Source organism: Acomys russatus, chromosome 2, assembly GCF_903995435.1.
Source record: "Acomys russatus chromosome 2, mAcoRus1.1, whole genome shotgun sequence".
In the NCBI taxonomy this organism is placed as follows: domain Eukaryota; kingdom Metazoa; phylum Chordata; class Mammalia; order Rodentia; family Muridae; genus Acomys; species Acomys russatus.
The window spans coordinates 20,340,750-20,353,882 of NC_067138.1; the positions used below are offsets into that span (position 1 = coordinate 20,340,750).

Below are 13,133 nucleotides of genomic sequence, written 5' to 3' on the forward strand. Positions count from 1 at the left end.
CTCTCCGAGAGCCGAGACAGGCGAAAACCAAGCACTCCAATTCTAAGTCTTGGTCTGGCTGTGTCACACCAACACATGGTTGTAATATTGAATGAGAATTGGGAGAGTGGAGAGGTTGGTCTGAAACTCCAAAAGCTGGGAATAAGGACCCGAATCCTGTGATCAAATAAGGCCCCTTCCTCTCCTGTTTTTCCTCGAACACCCGGTTACACCATGTCTGCAGCCAGTGACTATTTTCTACAGAGCAACAAGAAAGTGGTTTTGTTTTAAAGATTTAATTTTCTTTTCTGCGCATGAGTGTTTTCGCCTCACGTGTATATCTGAGCTGCATGCCTAGTGCACGGGGTGGACAAAGGAAGACATCACATCCTCTGCACCTGTATTTATGGGTAGTTGCTAGCCACCATGTGGGTGCTGGGAATTGAACACAGGCCCTCTGCAAGAGTAGCCAGTGCTCTTCACTGCTGAGCCATCTCTCTCTGGGTCCTGGTTTCTGTTTTGTTGTTGTTGTTTTGGTAGTATTGTTCCTTTGGCCTGCCGCCCCCCTCTCTGACAGCTCAAGCGACCTTTGAACTTCTGATACAGCTGCTAGTGACCTTGAACTCCTGTGTAATGTTTCATCTTCATTTGGGTTCATTTCTCTCCTCAATGACCACATGAAAAAAATACCAGGTATTTTAGCACCAGACAAAATCCCTTCCAAAGCACAGAGAATTCTTGTTGACATCTAACTTTTACCAACTGGGAAAGAAAACTTTCATCTGAATGAAGAAAAGCTGAAAATAAACATTTATGCTACTCTGGTTTTAAAGCTGATTCTTTTTTTTTTTTTTTTTTTTTTCCCCTTTCCCTTTTAATGTTTATTTATTTATTTATTTAGATTCTTCAAGACAAGGTTTCTTAATATAGCCCTGGATGTCCTAGAGCTCTCTCTCTGTAGACCAGGCTGGCCTCGGACTTGTAGAGATCCACCTGCCTCTGCTTCCTTAGTGCTGGGACTAAAGTCATGCACCACCACTGCCTGGCTCTTCTTTCCTTTATACAAAGCTTACTTCTATTTTAATATATTTTCCCCCAACTCTTTCTAAGTGGGTGGCTCCTGGTAATACGAGGAGGAAGAAGGGGCGTGCCACTTAGGGAGGTGTGGTAACTCAAACCTGGAATTCTGGCAGTTAGGGACCTGAGGCAGGAGAATCGCCTTGACTTCAAGGCCATTCTGAACTACAGAGTGAGACCTTGTGTTAAAAACAGAAAAGAGCTGGGCGGTAGTGGCACACATCTTTAATTCCAGCACTCAGGGGGTGCTGGAGGGGGGCAAAAGCAGGTGGATCACTGAGTTCGAGGCCAGCCTGGTCTACAAGAGTCCAGGATAGTCACGGCTACACAGAGAAACCCTGTCTCAGAAAACAAAACAAAACAAAAGAAAATGGGCCAGGTGCCTCAAGGCTGGTGTGAGTGAGCCACCAACCCTGCTAACGTGGAGCTGAGCCTATCTTGTGTAGGTGATCCTAGTCCACTTGTATTGGGCCTTATCCAAAAACAGTACTGTGTCTACCCCACTGCAGATGAGACGGAAGCTGAGAGATGAAGGAAGTGGTGGGAGGTCACTTGCCTGCTCGGTCAAAGGCCAAACTCTTAAGGCACTAATCCATTGCTGGACCCTGCTAAGGGAAGCCCCTTTTCCTATTAAGCACCCACCCATTCCCTCCGCAACCACAAACATACATTAATATTCATGTAGCAAGTCTGAGGCCAGTGGAAGTGCTCCCTGAACAACCATACCCCTGGAGATGTGTCCTACCACTGCTGGGGGGGGGGGTGGTCTATTGACTGCCTAGGCACTTGCTTCACCTCTAGCCATGATGCATGTCCATCAGTGCAGTAAATATTCAATATGGAGCAGATGTCTACAGAGGGCTCCCAGCTGTAGAGCAGCCCCCTGAGCGAGCGATGGATGTCTCACAGGTGAACAGCCATGACAGATTTTCCTCTGGGGAATTCTTTGTTGCCTTGACTAGGGCTGAGTAATTGACCCTAATGGGAATGTGCCCTGTTGTTTTAGGACTGGTTTAATTCATGTTAATTAACTCAGGACAATGGTCTTTTGAGAAGGTCCTAGGCTCATCCTGTAATTAAGCAGCCTTCCTTGACTGCTAGCTCCAAATATATTACTTGAAATGTTTTTCTTACTGTTTAGTGGTTTGAACGTTATTTTTAAAATCAAACCTTAAAACAACTCAATGGTCCTAAGTTTTTTCACTCATCGAATAAATCAAATGAGGTATTTTGTATTTTGAGCTTGAATAGCAGAAAAACGGAAGGGAGTTTATTTTTGTGTAGTTTCTGAGTGTCGCCACACATGGCAGATGTACTGAATTATATGCTAATGCCTCCCTGCTAGTTGGGTGTTTTAAGGACCATTTCTTTTATTCTGGCTTCCTTGGGAAGGTTTGGCCCTATACATCTCAGTTTGGGGGACATAGTTTCGTGAGTTGGTCACCTGAAACACTGAAGAAGTGACGCTTTGCTCCCCTGTTCTAACGGTGAGTTGAGCCAGCTAATAACAATGAAGACTTGAGAACACAGAAGCATCTCATAGAAAATAGACCTTAGAAGGTCAAATGGAACCACCACCATGAGCTCATACAGTTTCCATCGCTTAATGGCACAGGCTTCGGAGACAGACAGACTGGTACCTTCCCACCAGCTCCTCAGTGTATAGCACTAGGCAAGTAGTTTGAGGTCTGAGGCGTAATGTTCTCTCCTATAAAATGCTATAATAATTGTGTCATAAAGTATTAGAAGAATTAAATGATAGAATGTGTATGCTGGATTATATTTGGTAAGTATTCCCTTAGGCCTGCTAAATCGAAATAAAGACAACTATATGAATGTTATTGATGATACTTATTCTTTGAGACAGGGTTTCTGTGTGTTACCTTGGCTGTTCTGAACTAGCTTTGTAGACCAGGCTGGCCTCGAACTCACAGTGGTCTGCCTGCCTCTGCCTCCCAAGTGCTAGCATTAAATAGGTGCCCCACCATGCCCAACAATACCTACTCTATTAATCATTGTCAAAAAACATAGTTCCTTGACCATCACCTGGGAATTGCATATATATATGCTCGAAATATAAAAACAGAAATGACTTTGTGTTCTCTGTGAATCAGGAAGTGGAGGTAGACATCTGAGAACCACTGCCTTGAGTCTTCCCAGTTTGTTTGTTTGTTTGTTTTGGTTTTTCGAGACAGAGTTTCTCTGTGTAGCCTTGGCTATCCTGGACTCACTTTGCAGTCCAGGCTGGCCTCGAACTCTCAGTGATCTGCCTGCCTCTGCCTCCCAAGTGCTGGGCTTCCCAGTTCTTAACTAGAACAATGGGTGAAGATCCATAGCAAGATGGCTTTGTAAACTCAAAACTACTCATTAGGAGAAGGTGTCAGAACTCAGAGTGCCCAGACCACAGGGTTGCTTTGCTGTGGGAGACTGGAGACATCACAGCAATGGAAGTGAGAGAGAGAGATTGCCCCACACGTCAGTTTCTTTGCTCAGACCTCTTTTTCCATACCTGAGCTAAATATCTGTACATTCAGCAGAGTTCTGGTTTAACATTTAAAAAGGTTATTTAAAACTCTGCAGCAAAGCTGGGTGCAGTTGTGCATGCCTGTAATCCCAGCACTCAGGAGGCAGAGGCAGGTGGATCTCTGTGAGTTTGAGGCCAGCCTGGTCTACAAAGAGAGTCCAGGACAACCAGAGCTACACGGAGAAGAAACTGTCTCAAAAACCAATAAACAAAAGAAAACTGTCTTCCTGCTGGATGCGGTGGCGCACGCCTTTAGTCTCAGAACTCAGGAGGCTGAGGCAGATGGATCTCTGTGAGTTCGAAGCCAGCCTGGTCTACAGAGTGACTTCAGGGCAGCCAAAGCCATACAGAGAAACTCTTTCTCAAAAAAAGCAAGCAAACAAACAAAAATCCCATAAACAAGCAAACAAAAAAATATCTTCCACTAACCCTGGTTGGAAGGTGTTTCCCCCAGGTTCTGTCTTAGGGGATCTGACTCTTGTCTATGTTCCCCTTTTAATCCTGCGGATCGTCCCTGTGTTGGACTGTCCCTGGGAAGCCTGTCCCTGCAAGTAGTAACATAAATGTGACCCTTTCCTCCCACAAGCCTATGTCACAAACTGGCAAACTGGCTATGGGCAAACCAGAACCAGATCTTAGAGCAAGGACCATAGGTCACTTCCTAGGCACAGAGGTCTTTCCTGACTCTCTCTTTTTTTTTTTTTTTTTTTTTTTTTTTTTTTTTTTTTTTTTTTTTTTGGTTTTTCGAGACAGGGTTTCTCTGTGTAGCCTTGGCCATCCTGGACTCACTTTGTAGACCAGGCTGGCCTCAAACTCACAATGATCCGTCTGCCTCTGCCTCCCGAGTGCTGGGCTTAAAGGCGTGCGCCACCACGCCTGGCTTTTTTTTTTTTTTTTTTTTTTTTTTTAATTTATGTGTGTTGGTGTGAGGGTGTCAGATCTTGGAGTTACAGACAGTTGTGAGCTGCCATGTGGGTGCTGGGAATTGAACCCGGGTCCTTTGGAAGAGCAGGCAGTGCTCTTAACCACTGAGCCATCTCTCCAGCCCTCTCTCCTGACTCTTGCATGTCAGGTGCCTGAAGAGGCTGTACTCGGGCTTGGCGGTATGGATGACTGATCTGCCCTGTAGGTGCTGAGAATTGAACCTGAGTCTTAAAAGAACACTCAAAGCTCCTAACTGCTGAGCCATCTCCCCAGCCTCCTGGTTCTTTCTAATAATGGGTAGAGAATAGGGAGTCCATAGTCAGAAAGAAATAAACGCAGCCAGTCTATTAAGCTTTAAATTCCCAAAGGAAAGGCCTTGGTGGTAAAGGTGTGAAGCTGGCCTGCTGGAGGCCATCAGTCTCAGCATGGAGGCCACTAAATCTTGTCAAACCCTGGGGGAGGTGCAGGCCTCAGAATAATAAAATAAGATAATGCAGAATTTGGTTGGGAGACACAGGCCGGCAATATCAGCATTTGGGAGGTAGAGGCAGGAGGATCCTTGGTTGCAAAATGAGTTTGAGACTAGCCTGGAATCCACAAAATCCTGTCTCAAAAAACAAAAACAAGAACAGCACCCAAAGTAAATAGGTATTTTGTTGCTGGTTTTTTTTTTTTTTTTTTTTTTTTTTTTTTTTTTTTTTTTGAGACAAGGTTTCTCTGTGTAACAGCCCTGGCTGTCCTGGAACTCTCACAGACCAGGCTGGCCTGAAACTCAGAGGTCCGCCTGCCTATATTTCCCAAGTGCTGGGATTAAAAGCATATGTTACCACTGCCTGGCTCAAAAGAAATAATTTTACTTTGTTTTGTTTTGTTTGTTTTTCAAGACAGGGTTTCTTTGTGTAGCCTTGGCTATCCTGGAATCACTCTGTAGATGAGGTTGGCCTCGAACTCAGATCCACCTGCCTCTGCGGGAACCCCCATCTCCTTACCTCAGTGCTAGGACTAAACTCAGGTGCCACCATTGCCCAGCAAAATAAAAATTTAAAACGTTACTCAGGAAAGTGGGGCAGTGGTGGCACATGCCTTTAATTCCAGCAGTTGGGAGGCAGAAGCAGGAAGATTGCTGTGAGTTCGAGGCAAGGCCAGCCTGGTCTACAAAGAGAGTCCAGGTCAGCCAAGGCTACACAGAGAAACCCTCTCTCTCTCTCTCAAAAAAAAAAAAAAAAAAAGGTTAATCAGGAAAGTTTTCTGGGTGGGTCTTGGGGTCTTGGTGGCTCATAAAATTGCTATGGGGGGGGGTGGCTGGAGAGATGGCTCAGAGGTTAAGAACACTGGCTGCTCTTCCAAAGGACCTGGGTTCAATTCCCAGCACCCACAGGGCAGCTCACAACTGTCTGTAACTCCAGCTAAAATAAAAATAACCAAATTTAAAAGAAAAGAAAAAAATTGCTATCAAGAAAGATAGGTCGAAGCCGGGCGTGGTGGCGCACGCCTTTAATCCCAGCACTCGGGAGGCAGAGGCAGGCGGATCGCTGTGAGTTCGAGGCCAGCCTGGTCTACAAAGCGAGTCCATGATGGCCAAGGCTACACAGAGAAACCCTGTCTCGAAAAACCAAAAAAAAAAAAAAAAAAAAAAGAAAGAAAGATAGGTCAAAAAATTTGGGGTCAGGAAAGAGAGATTACAAAACTGAAAAAAAAAGTTATTTTGGACTAAAAAAAGTTATGTGTGACCGCTGGACGTGGTGGCACATGCCTTTAATCCCAGCACTCGGGAGGCAGAGGTAGGCGGATCGCTGTGAGTTCGAGGCCAGCCTGGTCTACAAAACTGAGTCCAGGATGGCCAAGGCTACACAGAGAAACCCTGTCTCAAAAAACCAAAAAAAAAAAAAAAAAAAAAAAAAGTTATGTGTGTACATATGCCATGTGTATGCAGGCACCCTCAGAGGCCAGAAGAGACTTTTACTGCATAGACTGGAGCAGGAGGCAGTGGTGAAGGACTTCTGGGGAGGTCTTGTGACCCTCTCCTTCTCCAAGAGGGGATATAAACAGCCTTCTTTTCTTTCTTTTTCTCTCTTTTTTTTTTTTTTTTTTTTTTTTTTTTTTCTTTTTCCTTTTTCTTTTTTTTTCTTTCTTTCTTTCTTCTTCTTCGTCTTCTTCTTCTTCTTTTGTTTGTTTTTTTGTTTTTCGAGACAGGGTTTCTCTGTGTAGCCTTGGCTGTCCTGGACTCACTTTGTAGACCAGGCTGGCCTTAAACTCACAGAGATCTGCCTGCCTCTGCCTCCCGAGTGCTGGGATCAAAGGCGTGTACCACCATGCCCAGCTCAACCTTATTTTCATAGACCTACCTATCTCTCTGTTTCTAGCTACATTATTTCTATGAGATTGGGGACCAATCAATAAAAATAAAGCCAAAGTGGGCTGGGAGTTGGGGTGCTGAGGGGGAGGGGTATTGTTTCATGGGTACAGAGTTTCCGTTTTGCAAAATGAAGACAGCTATAGGGAAGGCTACTTAATGTAATCACACTATGAGGCCAGGCAGTGGTGGTGCACACCTTTAATCTCAGCACTCCGGAGGCAGAGGCAGGAGGATCTCTGTGAGTTCCAGGCCAACCTGGTCTACAAAAAGAGTTCCAGGACAGAGCCAGGCATGGTGGCGCATGCCTTTAATCCCAGCACTTGGGAGGCAGAGGCAGGTGGATCACTGTGAGTTCGAGGCTAGCCTGGTCTACAAAGTGAGTCTAGGACAGCCAAAGCTATCACAGAGAAACCTTGTCTCGAAAAACCAAAAAAAAAAAAAAAAAAAAAGAGTTCCAGGACAGCCAGGGCTATTACACTGAGAAACCTTGTCTGAAAAAGCCAAAAAAATCAAACCCTGCCCCCCCCCAAAATTAATTTTTAAAAAAGCGATACTTAGGTAAATGGTAGAAATGGACAAAGCCAATGACTTTTGGGGCACTCAAAGAGAGTGCCCAGCTGCAGCTCCTTGCGCCCCGGGGTCTCCTTCCCCCTGCACTGGCTGCAGTCTGAGGGCTGGCCACTCTGCTGGAAAGGAACCTCATTTTTCAGAGTGTTTATTCTAGCCCCTCTCTAAGAGGCTCCCTGTCAGTTTTCATTTCTTCTTAGAGAGCTGATGACTACCGATGACCCTAGGAGCCACAGAGGTGGAGGGAAGGCTCTCTAAGGTAGCTCTGGGCTCTTAGCCCAGTGCGATCAGAAACGCCCATAAAAGGTCTCATTCAATAACAATCTTTGCCAAAGCAAATGGGTTTCAGTCTCCCACCCACACCTGCATTCAAGCTCATCCTCAGTGCTGTACATGGCCAGTCTCTGTGTTCTGAATATTGAGAAGGGACATGCTTTAGGACAAAAACCACCCAAGGAAAGTCTATTCATCTGGCTATGGTACATATTAGTGCATTTGGGACTGGTGCTGTCATCTGTGTCCCTTGAGTTCCGTGTTAATTCAGTTAATGATTGGTTGATAAATGGTTGAAAAGCTGGTGGACTGAAATAGGCTTACCTGCTATGATACTGAGTGGGCTGAGGTTTTTTTTTTTTTTTTCTCATTTCCAGTAGATTCAAATTATTCACGTCATGTAAAGCATTTTCTATCATGGGTGCAGTGGCACATGCCTGTAGTCTCAGCACTTGGGAGGCAGAGGCAAGCAGACCGCTGTAAGTTCAAGGCCAGCCTGTTCTACAAAGCCAGTCCAGGATAGTCAAGACTACACAGAGAAACATTGTCTCGGAAAAAACAAAAAAAAAATCAATATATATATATATATATGTACATATATATACATATTTTCTTTTTCGAGACAAAGTTTTTTTCTCTGTGCAGGCTGGCCTTGAATACAGAGATGCGCCTGCCTCAGCCTCCTGAGTGCTGGGATTACAAGCAAACACCACCATGCCCATCAGTCCTTTATATTTACTTAAGAGTACATAAGATATTTTTCCAAATTGGTTTTTAGGAAATAAGCCCAGAGCCATCCCAGTAACTAAAGGTGATTTGAATCTCTTCACTCTTGATTTTTCTGCTGTTTGGCTTCCCACTCCTGGTGCAGTTCTTCCCGAACTGGTTCCGGTCACATGAGGGTTCCACATGTGTCCACATGGGAGTTCTTCCTCAGTTTCTTTTTCTTTGTGGCGATCTCTTCCTGCTCCAGTGCCTCCTCATACGTGGCCACCCACCTCTTCCTCCTCTTCCCGCCCCCCCACCTCCTCCTCTTCCTCCAAGGTGAAGGACAGGCTGGCGAGCTTCCGCTTGGCCTCCTGCTTGCACACCTTCTCTCACAGCTTCTCTAGCTTCTGCTGCAGCTCCTTTGACAGCTCCTCTTTAAGGGGGATTTTTTTTTCAAGACAGGGTTTCTCTGTGTAGCCTTGGCTGTCCTGGACTCACTCTGTAGACCAGGCTGGCCTTGAACTCACAGAGATCCATCTGCCTCTGCCTCTCGAGTGCTGGGATTAAAGGCCTGCGCCACCACCGCCCGGCTGACAGCTCCTGTTTTGCCAGCTGTTTCTCTAGCTCCTTCACCAGCGCCTCCTGCTCTGCCTTCATGTCATTCAGGGTCACAAGACCCACAGCACTGGACTTGAGCTCTGCTTCCACGGCATTGTAGTGTGCAGAGACCTTCTTGTCAGTGTTGGGTTCCATTATGTTCTGCTCTGCAATCCTCTGCTTCATCTGCTCCATTCCCTCACACTGCTTCTCCTCTTCTCCCTCTTCATCAGGTGCATGACGCCACCCGGCTCGCTGGAACTGAGCCGTGGTGGTGGTGGTGGTGGTGGTGGCAGCAGCAGTGGCAACAGTGAGGGTGACAGCGACAACGACAGGGGGAATCCTGATGGAGATGGTGACCTGAAATTTTTCTTTTTCTTTCTTTCTTTCTTAAGATTTACTTATTTATTATGTATACAGTGTTCTGCCTGCACATACGAGGGCATCAGATCTCACTATAGATGGTTGTGAGCCACCATGTGGTTGCTGGGAATTGAACTCAGGACCTCTGGAAGAGCAGTCAGTGCTCTTCTGAGCCATCTCTCCAACCCTGAAGATGTTTCTTAAAGTAGATCTTTAGCAAATTGTGGGCTCCTTATAAGAACAATTGCCTGTTTCTTCTTTTCCTCCCTCTGTCCTCTCACTGATCACTCAATGAATAACGTTGTATTTATTTTTGTTTTGTTTTGTTTTTCAAGACAGGGTTTCTCTGTGTAGACTTGACTGTCCTGGACTCCATTTTTAGATTGGGCTGGACTCATACTCACAGAGATCCCTGTGCCTCAGCCTCAGAGAGTGCTGGGATTAAAGGTGTGTGCCATCACACCCATCTTCAATTTATAGTTTAAATCATCCCAATCACCTGTGATTTGCACAGCTGGGCCATGGTGATTGACAGGATCAGTTTTGCTGGGGAAGATTTATGATTTCCATGGGATTAGTAATTTGCAAGGTGATTCAGAGAACAGAGGTGAGCTACCATTGTGTTTTCAGTTTAGGGTTCAGAATTTGACATTTCTGTATCTTTGGGGTGGGGGTGGGGCCTAATACTGTCTTCTGGCCACAGAAGGCACTGCACCCAGGGCCCAGGTATACAAGTATACACACACACACACACACACACACACACACACACACACACACAGAGTTAATTAAAAATGAAATTCAGCAGCCGGGCGTGGTGGCGCACACCTTTAATCCCAGCACTCGGGAGGCAGAGGCAGGCGAATCGCTGTGAGTTCGAGGCCAGCCTGGTCTACAAAGTGAGTCCAGGATGGCCAAGGCTACACAGAGAGACCCTGTCTCGAAAAACCAAAAAAAAAAAAAAAAAAAAATGAAATTCAAATTCTTTTTTTAAGATTTATTTCTTTATTATTTATAAAGTGCTTTGCCTTCATGTACACTGCAGACTAAACAGATCTCATTATAGGTGGTTGTGACCTACCATGTGGTTGCTGGGAATTGAACTCAGGACCTTTAGGAAGAGCAGCCAGTGCTCTTAACCTCTAAGCCATCCCTCTAGTCCAAAACTCAAATCTTTTAAAGATGGTGTTGTGAATGCTTTAAAAAAAATGCATTTATTTATTAAGTATGCAGAAGAGGGCACCAGACACATTATAGATTGTTATGAGCCACCATGTGGTTGCTGGGAATTGAACTCAGGACCTTGTAAGAGCAGGCTATGTTCTTAACCTCTGAGCCATCTCACCAGCCCATGAATGCTTTTAATCTCAGCACTTGGGAGATGGAGCGAGCTAGGTGGATCTCTGTGAGTTCAAAGTCAGTCTGATCCATACAGTAAGTTCCAAGACAGCCAGAGCTATATAGGGAGACCCTATGTCCTTTCCCTGTCCCCCTCCCTCCTCCAAAAAGAACCTGAACAAGTAGTAAGATAAATAAGTAAAGATATGTGCCACCATGCCATGTCCCTTGGCCTCATATAAACGGCAAGGCAGCAGGAAGCTGATGGGCATTTCAATGAGAAACTCAAGAAAGGTAGATATGTTTGTCTGTCTGTTTTTCTTTGTCACTAGCAGTCTTCAAGGAAGCAATTGAGACAGAATTACAGACCACCGTGGTGTCCCAGTTTGGGGGTGCAGGACAATACATCATGATTCCCTAGTAGCAGATGGCCAGAACACCCCTCAGAGATGTGTTCCGGGATCCAGCAGCCATCTTGGGCTCACCTCTCCTTAGTTTTCGGGGTCTCCAGTGTCTGCTCCAAGAATGTCCGGCAGGTAGAGAGGCAGCTGCGCAGCCCTCTCCTGAGCTCAGCGAGAAGGAGCCCCCTAGGGACACAGGGGCCATTTGGAACCTTTCAGGCCTCATCGGAGCTCTAAGTCGTAGTTTTTGATCGATTCCCGAATTCAGAGCAATTTAGAGCACACACCGCACCATCTTCGAGTCATCTGCGGACAGCCTGGAGGAGGGCGGCGTGGAGGGGAGCAGAGGCTTGGGGCCAACCGGCCAGCTGTGCCCCTTGGAGACAAAGGAACAGCCCTTTCTTTCCCTGCAACTCCTAGTTCTACCCCACTGAGCCAGAAGGGAGATTTTGTTGTTTTGCTTTTGTTTTTTGTTTTGCTTTGTTTTTCGAGACCGGGTTTCTTTGTGTAAACTTGGCTGTCCTAAACTCACTTTGTAGACAACAATCTTTCACCCTCTGTCTCCCAAGTGCTGGGAGTAAAGGCGTGCGCCACCACGCCCGGCTAAATCCAGATGTTTTATCCTACAGAAACGTCCCATTCTTTTTGTTTTGTTTTGTTTGTTTTATTTTGTTTTTCGAGACAAGGTTTCTCTGTGATAGCTTTGGCTGTCCTAGACTCACTTTGTAGACCAGGCTGGCCTCAAACTCACAGCGATCCACCTGCCTCTGCCTCCCAAGTAAACGTCCCATTCTTAACGTGTACTTACGGTGCGTTTTTTTCCCTTCCCCTCCCTAAGTGTTTTTGAGGCAGCCCTCTGGGAGCACACTCCTTTGTAGCAGAGTGCTGAGATCACCGATGGGTGCCCTGCTGGGTTTTTATGCTGGTTTACTGCAAGCACTCTACCCCTAGAGGTACACTTCCGAGCCACCTTGCTTTGGAGAGACATCGATGTGTTTCTGGTTTTGTTTTTGTTTTTGTTTTGTTTTGTTTTTTGAAACAGGGTTTCTCTGTGTGTATCCTTGGCTGTCCTGGACTCGCTTTGTAGACCAGGCTGGCCTCGAACTCACAGGGATCCACCTGCCTCTGCCTCCCGAGTGCTGGGATTAAAGGCGTGCGCCACCACGCTGGGTTCGATGTGTTTCTGAAGTGGGTCTGGAAGTCAGTCTGTAGTCCAAATTAGCTTGGAACATTTTCGGATCCTCTCGCTTCCCTAGCGCTGGAATTAAAGATGTGTGCGTCCATATCCGGTGCTAATTCTTTTTATTTTACTTACAAATTTTTATTTGCACTCTTTAAAACCAGAAATGTTTGCTATATAGTGACCATTTTCTGTGAATTTTCCTTCCTCGGCTTTTTTCCCCGCCCCCAACCCCCACCCCGCCCCACGGGATTGCTCAGGAACCCCAGGCTGCTCGGGAATTTGTAAATTCAGTTCGTCCGCTCCCCTCAGCCTAACAAGATTAGAAACAAGACCTGTTGGCGGTTCTTCATTAGTATTCTCCCATAAAATCCCTTCGAAAAAAAAGAAAAAAGAAAAAGAAAATCCCTTCGAATGTGCCCGTTACATTTCACATACAGTGTCAGCGCGATTTAAAATCAACTGCCTGCCAGTCACTTTCGTGGCTTGCAGTTTTTAATATACAAATAGCTGTATTACATCCACGGGAACATTTCCCTACATTCTATGGTTTTTTCAGGATAAAAGATGAGAGAGGTCCACGGTTTGTAGACCAAGTCATCGCTCTCAACTCAAGGACCGGGTCTCCCTGGTCGTTTCCGACTTTCTCTTCTCCCCCTATCCCTTAAAGGTTATGTATAGCGTCAAGAGGTGCTGATCCTTGAAAACTTGCACTTTGAGACTTTTCTGCAGTAGGAAACACTAGCCACAAGGGCTGGTGAGAGATGAGGGGGACAGGAAAACAGCAGTGGGAGCGTACTGCTCCCAGGTGACACCCAGGGCCAGACCTCTCCGCCTAGGGTGTGG

The 13,133-nt window shown here is 45.9% G+C and overlaps 1 pseudogene; it reads right to left on the reverse strand.

Moving 5' to 3' along the window:
• Positions 1 to 8,474: 8,474 nt before the first annotated feature.
• Positions 8,475 to 11,333, reverse strand: LOC127206156 (protein FAM50A-like; annotated as a pseudogene).
• Positions 11,334 to 13,133: the final 1,800 nt, after the last annotated feature.